Here is a 7,694-nt window from a genome sequence, read left to right on the forward strand (position 1 = left end):
CTTTGCTTTCTGTGAAACGCCTAAAGGGTTAAGAGAATTTGAGAATGCCGTTTTTAATACTTTGAGGGGTGCAGTTTTTAAAATGGGGTGATTTATGGGGACTTTCTAATATATAAGGCCATTAAAGTCACTTCAGAACTGAACTGGCCCCTGTAAAAATAGCCTTTTGAAATTTTCCTGAAAAATATGAGAATTGCTGCTAAAGTTCTAAACGTTGTAACATCCTAGAAAAATAATAGGATGTTCGAAAAACGATGCAAACATTAAGTAGACATATGGGAAATGTTAACTAGTAACTATTTTGTGTGGTATTACTATCTGTTTTACTAGCAGATACATTTAAATTTAGAAAAATGCTATTTTTCGCAAATTTTCCAAAATTTTTGGTGTTTTTCACAAATATTACATTTGTCGACCAAATTTTTTTTAAACATTCAATTTTTATTGAAGATTTTCCGTCATTAGACAACATTTGACATAGTATACAATAACATATATCCTGTACATCAACATTGTCGTTTACATTGCTTCATCTTGTTCTTTAAACTTTTCTAAAAAACTGTAAACAGGGGGGGGAAGAAATCAGGGGACTTGGGGAGGTGAGGGAAAAATTGCCGATATCTGTGTCACTTCTAGTGCTACTTTATGGTACCATATCCAAGGATTCCAGAAGGCCATATATGATTCGATTCTATTCTGTTTAAGATAAAAAATACGTTCGTATACGCAATGCGTTGACACTCTCGACACCACCTCTTCACATGTGGGGGGAGTTGGAGACTTCCAGGACCTGGCTATCAGTAATTTAGCGGTGAGCAGAACGTGGCACACTAGACGTCGAGAAACCGGTGGGATCTTTCCTATCCCTAAAGACAGTATAGCCAGCCCCGGATCTTGGGGAATGGGAAACTCCATCACATCTGATAATAACCTAAAAATTTTGGACCAATAGTTTGTCAGGTGCGGACATTCCCAAAATATGTGATATAACGACCCTTCGTGTCCACAATTACGCCAACATAAGCTAGAAGTATGAGGGTATATCCTTGCTAATTTGGACGGCGTGAAGTACCATCTCAATAGAACCTTATGGAAGACTTCCAAGAGATTCACACAAACTGAAGCTTTCAGAGTCCAATTGATTGCCACTTCCCATTGTTCCATAGTGAAGGACCTACCCAAGTCCCTCTCCCAATTTAGAAAGTGTACACGCCTGGAAGTCTCCACATCCCCATTCAAGGTATCGTATATTCTAGCCATAAGATTCCCCCCTCCCCAACCCGCCCCAGAGAGCAGAGCTTTAATCGACGGGGAAAACTGAGGATCTGTCATAGGTGAAGCTTTCCAGTAAGACTTGATCTGAGTGTATTTATACATATCCCTATCTGGAACCTGGAATTGCTTCTGTATATCCCCAAAGGATTTGATATTCGCTCCGGAAAGTAAATCTGAAATGTAGTGGATACCTGCCCGAGGCCAATGATTGATTCCCAGATTGGGAATTAGTACCTCCAGCACCCCTATTGGGATCTGTATTCCACTGCTCCCAGGTAGTCTAGAGGGCCCCGCTATAAAGTGAAGCCAACTTTGTACAGCCGCTCTAACTGTAGGCACATTGGGAAGGGGGAGCTCAGGTCTCAAGGCATATGCCCATAGAACATGCGAAAGAGGTCGGTCCCCTATTAAAATAGCTTTCAATTGTGGGCCAGCTAACCCCGGAAGGGGCACTAAACCATTTTTCCGATTGTTTAATTATTAATGCTCTGTGGTAGGTTATTAAATTAGGCACCCCCAGCCCTCCTCTGTGTTTCCTTTTCATCAAGAGGGATGCTGCAATTCGAGGTTTCTTTCCTCCCCACAGGAAATTTTGGAGTTGCTTCTGGAATTTCGACAACCATGAGATCGGTATAGGGATTGGTAGCGTTCGCAGGTAATATAATATTTTGGGCAATATGAACATCTTGTAACACACATTACGGCCTAGCCATGAGGGTTCATGTGAAGCTATTTGATCCAATTCTTTCTGTATAGAAGTCAGGAGTGGGACAAAATTGATTTTGGGAAGTCGGGACAATGGGTATCCAATTTGTATTCCCAGATAGGGAATGGAGGACTCTTCCCATTGATATGGGAACTCAGTTGTTATGGATTTTTTCAGGCTCGGGGAAATAAATAACCCCAGAATTTGTGATTTGGATGCATTCACTTTATAGTAAGATACCAATCCAAACTTAACAATAATTTGTGAGATTTCTCTCAGAGAAGACAAAGGATCAGTAATAGTCAGAATAATATCATCCGCGAATAAGCCAATTTTATGTTGGCGGAGTCCCACTGGAATACCTCGGATTTGGAGGTTAGAACGTATAGACTCTGCCAATGGCTCCATAACCAGTGTAAACAACAAGGGGGATAATGGGCATCCCTGTCTAGTGCCATTGGTAATATGGAAGGGGGTGGACAGGAACCCATTCGAAAGGACTTTAGCTGTAGGTTTGGTATATAGCGCTTGTATAGCTTTAAATATGTTCCCTGCAAATCCAAACTTTGTCAAGGTCGAAAATGCAAACCCCCAATGTATTCTATCGAACGCCTTCTCTGCGTCCAGGGTAAGGAGGAGAGAAGGCGTCCGAGACTGTCCCACCCTAGTTATGAGATTAATTATCCTTCTAGTACCGTCAGGAGCTTGCCTCCCTTTTGTGAACCCCACTTGATCCGAATGTACTAGTGTGGGCAGGATATCTATTAATCTGGTGGCTAAGAGTTTAGCATATAGCTTAGTATCACAGTTAAGAAGGGAGATGGGTCTAAAGTTGGCCGGTGTTGTAGGAGACTTCCCTGGTTTCGGGATCGTCACTATCGTGGCTTCTAACATTTCCTGGGGCATACTTCCCTCTGTCATTGCTTTGTTGAAAACTTCGGTTAGATGAGGAGTCAAAATATGCCCAAAAGTTCTGTAGTATTCGTTAGAAAACCCGTCTGGGCCAGGGGATTTATTGGATTTAGATAAATGTATTATTTTGGATACCTCTATAGGAGATATAGGGGCATTTAAACTTGATAGTTGTTCTTGAGACAAGGAAGGTAGTTGAACCGAGTCTAAAAAAGCTTGGATATTCTTCTCTAGTGGTTGCTTAGTGTGGGAATCTGACCTCAAATTATATAATTTAGAGTAATAGTCGCTAAATTGATCCGCTATTGTTTGGGGGTTGATAATTTTTGATCCGTCAACCAATGAATCTAGATGCGTAGTTTTAGTTTTGAGTTGACGCTGTTTCATTCTTCTCGCCATTAGTTTACTAGTTTTATTATAGGACGTATAATAATTCAACTTTAGGGCTGCAGTTTTTTTGTCAAATTCGTCTATGAGGAGAGCTTTCAAATTTTGTCTAAGAGTCATGAGTTTGTCATGTAGGGCGGATGTCTTATTTTGTTGGAGTTCCATTTCCACAGAGCGCATTCCCTCCAGCAGAGATGTCAAAGCTGCTGCTTTCAATTTTTTATATCTTGCCCCTTGTTGTATCAAGAACCCCCTCATAACCGCTTTATGTGCGTTCCATAGTGAGAATGGACTTAGGTCTGGGGCTCCGTTTAAGGAGAAGTATTCCCACAATTGGGAGGAAATGTTCTCTCTGTACTTAGGAAGGTTAATAAGAAAATTGTTTATCCGCCATGAATATCTAGGAGAGAGAGCAGAACTTAAAGAGAGAAGGAGATATGTGGGAGCGTGATCTGACCATGTTATTTGTCCTATCTCAGAAGTTTTAATTTCCGATATAGAAGATCTATCCACTAAAAATAGGTCTATTCTGGAGAAAGACCGATGTCTTGTGGAATAGAAGGTGAATTCTCTAGAGGAGGAGTTCATACAACGAAACGTGTCGTATAAATCCTCTTTGAGTAACCATGGTGAAAGAGTCAGGGGAGAACTTCTACCTTGATTAGTTGAGTCCCATTCAGCATTCGGGATTAGGTTGAAATCTCCACAAATTATAAGCTTCCCTTTCATTACCTTCCTGATTTTACGCATAGTTTTGTTGAGGAAGCGTATTTGGGATGAGTTTGGTGCATATATGCTAGCAATGGTGACTTGGCTATTGTTGAGCAGACCCACCAAAATTAAAGATCTCCCCCGTTCATCAACAACCGAGGATTGCAGTTGAAAGGACACTGTATCTTTAAAGGTTATCAGCACTCCCGTCTTTTTTTTGTCAGCATTGGATGTATATGTTATCGGGAATCTATGGTGGGTGAATTTGGGACTATGGTCCTTGGCAAAATGCGTTTCTTGTAAGCATACAATGTCGGTATTAGAAGCTAAAACATCTCTCCATACTGAAGCTCTCTTAAAGGGAGAGTTAAGCCCTCTGGCATTCAATGACATAAATTTAACAGCCATAATCTGTACATATACATTCCTCTCTATAAATCCAAAACAGTATTAGATATTTGCCGTTACATACCCACATCATGTTGGACACACATAACAGTATTCTTGTATAAGCAATTTCAAGGGAAAAGGACAGGGAAAGGAAGGTGAAACTGTAAAACGAATAACATTATTTAGTGAGAAAGGTGACTCCGCCAGACAACTTGGCTGCGAGTCGCCTAAGACCAATGGGGGAAAGAGTCTCTTGGACACCATCTCGATCTCCATTTTAGCTCGAATACTCCGGAAAGACATCAGGTTCGAGAATTCTCAAACCATTCCTGCGGAAGTCTCTTTGGGGACGTCCTAGCAGGGACCACAGCAGGAGAAATAGGTGTAAGTCCCCATTTGCGAAGTAGGGCTGATCCTCCATCTACATCCACCATGGTGTGCAGGACGCCATTCTTGTACACTAGTAATTTGGTAGGAAATCCCCATCTGTATCCCACGTCGTTCTTCCTCAGGGCCAGCGTAATAGGTAGAAATTTCCTCCTCGCTTGTAATGTCATTTGGGACAAGTCCGCGTAAACATGAATCTTCTCATAGGGAGTAGGTAGAGCAGGTAGTCGTCTGGTGGCGGACATCAGGGAATCTTTAGTATGGAAAAAATGAATCCTTGCTATCACATCTCTCGGCAGATCATTAGGAATAGATTTAGGTTTCGGGAGCCTATGAGCTATATCAATAATGAGATCCTCTGGTTTGGAGGAAGGTATCACTTCTTTTATAAGTTGCTGCAAATATGCAGTGAGGTCGTTAGGTTGTACAGACTCAGGAATTCCTCTAAATTTAACATTATTTCTTCTATTGCGATCTTCCAAGTCTGCCAATTTGTGTTTCAGACTTTGCATTTCTTCTTCCAGGGATACGTGAGCATCTACCACTTCATTATGAGCATTAGTGAGTTCACTCATTTTAACCTCCACGTGATCTACCCTCTCTTCCAAGCCGTCAATGGCGTTAGAGAGCTTTGTGGAGAATCCTAAAAGATCACTCTGAAAGGACCCCCTCAGGGCTAATATCACATTTTTAATAAAGGCCTCTGAAGCAGCTTGGTTAGAGGAAGGAATATCTTCTATAGCTCCAGGTTGTGCAAATAAATCTTCTGTCCCCAGGCTGTGGGCTGCTATGAGACCTGCAGGGCTGGGGAGGGGAGATCCCCCTGAGGCACGAGGGGCGGACGCCATTTTAGGTATGGGAATGGCTGATGTTACAGCAGAGCGTCTCTTCCCTATAACCGCTATGGCTGGCGATTCTTCTTCTCCTTCCCCCCGGGGCATGCACTCACCCTCCTGTGATGTCCTGGGCACCTCTTCCTCCCCTTCTCCCTCAGGCGAGGAGGGACAGACAAGCGGGATCCCAGCAGAGGCAGTCGCGTCGCCGCCATTTTTGTTCTCCCTTGCGGAGAAGAAGTCCGTGAGGCGCTTTGGTCCCGTTTTTAAAGATTTTGTCCGGGTCATCATGATGCTTCCTTTCCGAGGATAGCAATCTGGTGTTCCGGTAATGGTCCGGTAAATATGCCTTGTCGCTATGGTCGTCGCTTGGAGATCTCAGCGCGGAGCTCAAGGAGATGCGACCGCTCTGTTCGGCATCCAAGCCACGCCCCCGTCGACCAAATTTTTTCACTAACATAAAGTACAATATGTCACGAGAAAACATTCTCAGAATCGCTTGGCTAGATATAAGCATTCCAAAATAATTACCAAATAAAGGAACACGTCAGATTTTAAAAAATCGGCTGTGCCACATGGCCAAAACAGGCTGTGTCCTGAAGGGGTTAAAAGAGGGCTTCCACTGTCAGAGACATCAGAAGTTTTGATCGGTGGTTGTCCGGGTGCTGAGAACTCCACTGACGCTGAAACGAAAGTGAGGAAGCTCTTAGTTGAGTGCTAAGTACCTTCGCTGTTATCAGCGCTCCTTGTTAGGCTGAAGACGGGTTCATAGTCGGGAGTCCGTCTTGAGCCTAATGTTTTCTGAAAGTGTAGAAGGCTGGGACATTTACAATTTGTAAAAAGTTCATATACAACTTTTTTATTTATAGATATGCCTAGGTGGTTTTTTTTTTCCCGTTTCAAAAACTTGTGATTTTCCCCATAGAGTAACATAAAAGTCTAATTTTGACTGTTAACTTCATGTGTTATTGGAGTTTGTCTGGGTTTCTGTATTTGACAGCAAGAATAGGGGTGTCTGTAGCGTTATTATCGCCGTCAAAAATGGTGGAACCCCGAAAAAAACATAGCCAATGAGATCTGTATGGATTAATTTGGCCCTGTCCAAAAAGAAAAAAAAAGATCCGTCATGGGTCCGTTATAACCAGTAGCCATGGTGCTGATGTGAACAGACACTAAGGCCCCATGCACACGGCCGTGCCCGTAACCACAGGCCGCTATTGCGGGCACGGCGGGCCATGGACAGCCGCCCGCATTCGACCGTACAATGTATGGGAGCAAGGACTGTAAAAAGCATAATATAGGACATGTCCTATCTTTTGCGGTACACTTCTACGGCCCAGACACCTTCCCGTAAATAAACGGGAAGGTGTCCATGAACGATAGAAGTGAATGCGTCTGTAATTGCGGTCCGCAATTACAGACTATTTTTACGGTTGTGTGCATGGGGCCTTACACATTGTGACTGACGTGCAATAACATATCGATTTCCATAGGAGAAAGAAAAGACAGACAATGGACGAAGTTGCTGGACCTTGTGTTGTGACTTCTATAGTGGAAACCCGCACTGCCCCCTCCTTACTGAAAACTAGTGTGTTTGTAAAGGCTAGTATTTCATATTTGTATGTCGGTGGCTTGACAGATGTTCCAATGATGAAAAAAACAGAACATTAATTACATCTCAGCAGCTGAAGAATTTGTGTCTGCTACAGACCGCATAGAAATGAAAAAAAATCTGCCATAGCTTGACTTGCATGAAACAACTTTTGTGCCACTTTTTTGTTTCTACCCATGTCGTGCACAAAAAAAATGGTTTAATATGGTCATGAAAGTTGTGGCTCAATACAGTCCCAAAAGACTAGTGACACCAGTTATCCCAGTATACACTGGTAGAAAAAAGAAAAACAATTTATTTAAAGAGGCTCTGTCACCAGATTTTGCAACCCCTATCTGCTATTGCAGCAGATAGGCGCTGCAATGTAGATTACAGTAACGTTTTTATTTTAAAAAAACGAGCATTTTTGGCCAAGTTATGACCATTTTTGTAGTTATGCAAATGAGGCTTGCAAAAGTCCAAGTGGGCGTGTTTAAAAGTA

This window comes from Rhinoderma darwinii, chromosome 8, assembly GCF_050947455.1.
Source record: "Rhinoderma darwinii isolate aRhiDar2 chromosome 8, aRhiDar2.hap1, whole genome shotgun sequence".
NCBI classification, from domain to species: domain Eukaryota; kingdom Metazoa; phylum Chordata; class Amphibia; order Anura; family Rhinodermatidae; genus Rhinoderma; species Rhinoderma darwinii.